General features: G+C 32.7%; 1 protein-coding gene across 7 annotated transcripts in view; it reads right to left on the bottom strand.

Moving 5' to 3' along the window:
- LOC102680215 (serine/threonine-protein kinase tricorner) overlaps positions 1-2,481 on the bottom strand; it is a 41,766-nt gene that overhangs the window by 13,119 nt on the left and 26,166 nt on the right. The window lies entirely within an intron of this gene.

The following is a 2,481-nucleotide window of genomic DNA, read 5'->3' as shown; positions in this document are numbered from 1 at the left end:
CATATGCTCATTCTTTATTTCTGCCCCTATATATATATATATATATAACGTCCCCCAAGCGCTCGCTGCTCAACCAATCTCTTCGACTCAATCTCATGGTTAACGGCGCCGATATGCCTCTATCCGCTTCTAACGTGTTTATCACCCTCCAGAGAGAATTAATCTCCAGGTTTTCGGTCACGTGACGTTTTCTGCAAGAACGCGCGAATTTTTTTACCGATCTATGAATATTCCAACCAATAATTAAGTATTCTTTTTATTTTTTTTACTATCAAGTTCAACTCGTGGACCTATTCAATATCAATCATTAATTTTTCAATATCCAGAAAAGATTAATAGATATTAAATTATCATTTTAAAAAGCTACACAACCTGTTCGTAATTAATTTCTAAATATACAGAAATATATAATTTAGAGAAATGATTTCTTTTTACATATTTATACGGTTATTTGTACTTGTTATTCGAATCCTTTCACGTTACCGGTTTTATAAAATAAATTAAAACAATTGATTCGAACAATGTCGCTTCAAAAGCCAAACTGAACTTTGTTTCGAGTTTCGAACTAAATTAATAATGATTGCAACGTTGTCGATTCTTTCGATTTATATTAACTTTAAATCTTTCTCTTCTTTACGCGAGTGTAACACATTACACTCTACCTAAGATTTAGTTTGTTAATTGTACCAACGAGAGTATCAGAAACGAATGGAGTAAATTAAACGAACGGAGATAAGAAAATAAACGAATAACGCGAGATGAAGAAAAATGCGGTAGAAACGGTGCGGTTCGACGCGATGCGGCGCTCACGTTGCCCTCTATATCTACATCGTTCACCTCTTCACGTGGGAATATTGATTTCGCCGCGTCAGCTGCTCGCTCGGTTGCTCGACTTTGCTTGGCTATTCGTCCACCACCGTTTGTCCTCCGTTCCCCCCTCCCCTCGATTTCATTCGCGCACTTGTTCCACCGCTTTATACATTATAATTTGCATAGCTAGTCTATCACGTGTTTCCCACCTTACGAGCTTCATATATTATCAATTTTTCACGAACGAGCGTATCTCTACCAATTATCAGCTATTACGAAATATCGAAAACGTTCGCGTTTGTTTATTCTTCGTTTCTTGCATGAAGCAAGATTTAGAATTAAATCGTGAAATTTTCCAGATTCGTTTCAATTCGTCTAGATCGATAAAGTGGAAAAAGTTAAAAAAAATTATCGCGATTTTCAAAACATCGGAAAAAAAAAAATTATTGCATTAACACATGTGTCGAGACCGAGGTCGAGCATGAATCACGTTTTCTGCGATCGATTTTACAAAATCTACGTGTCTAAGAAAACGTGGAACGTTGTGCAAAAAATAGGAAATTATTATAACCTCGCGCTTGTATCTATTAATTTTAATTAAGAAACGATATAAATCGTAATTAACGTTACTAATATTACGTTATTTCCATATTAATTAGAATATCTAGTTTTCTTCTCATGAACATGAGTTATCCTTATCCAATTTTTTTTTTTTTTTTTTTTTTTATATTAATTCGAACAAGAAAAAAAAAATAAAATTTATCTACAATTTCGTATCTTCTAGCTTCGTAAAAATCACGTTTCGTTAAAAGTAATAAGATCGTACCAAAGATGACGACTGTAACTTTCAATCGCGATATTCACTGAATTCGAATTTAATCCGTCAGAAAAATGCTTAATTATCGTTTTTTTTTTTTTTTTTAACTTTCGTTGATGAATTCATCGGAATATTATGAAGACAATAACGCAGCGGTTGTGCATTCCTTCAACGATTTCTCTTACCGTGTAATCGGAGAGCGATATCGGTAGATTTTCTAAACTCTGTGATTTACCGTCCATTTTTCCCCCAGAGAGTTTTACATGAATACTACGATACTAACCTGAAACAAAAAAAAAAAAAAAAAAATCATACACAAGGTTAATTTGATTAATTTTATAAGCGCGTTATTTGTTACGTTATATATTTATCAAATTTATTATTTATTTCTCTATCCTCGTGTCCTCGTTTTGGTACAAGGAAGATACAAGGAAAACGAGAGAGAAAAGAAAAAAAAATCATACACAATGATAATTTATATATATAATTATAAAAATTATATAATTAAAATATATTAATTATAAAATATATATAATTTATACAAAGAAAACGAGAGAGAGAGAGAGAGAGAGAGAGAGAGAGAGAGAGAGAGAGAAGAAAAGAAAAGAAAAGAAAAGAAAAAAACGAAAAGGTACGAAAAGGCAAGAGTAAAAAGTGGATAAAAAGTGAAAGAAACATTATTGATTTTTCAAATATATCTGATCTGTGGTAACAGCGAGGGGAGAAGAGACTCTCATCGCTACCACCAGTCTTGTCCTATATTTGCCAGTAAAAGCTTTAAACAAATACGGAAAGAGACACCGATCGAAATATGATATTTCGTTACATCGCGATCCCAATATTGTTCATTGATA

This window comes from Apis dorsata, unplaced genomic scaffold (genome assembly GCF_000469605.1).
Source record: "Apis dorsata unplaced genomic scaffold, Apis dorsata 1.3 scaffold_315, whole genome shotgun sequence".
Taxonomy (NCBI): domain Eukaryota; kingdom Metazoa; phylum Arthropoda; class Insecta; order Hymenoptera; family Apidae; genus Apis; species Apis dorsata.
The sequence above is the reverse complement of the archived record's forward strand: the minus strand, read 5'-3'. Positions and strand labels throughout refer to the sequence as shown.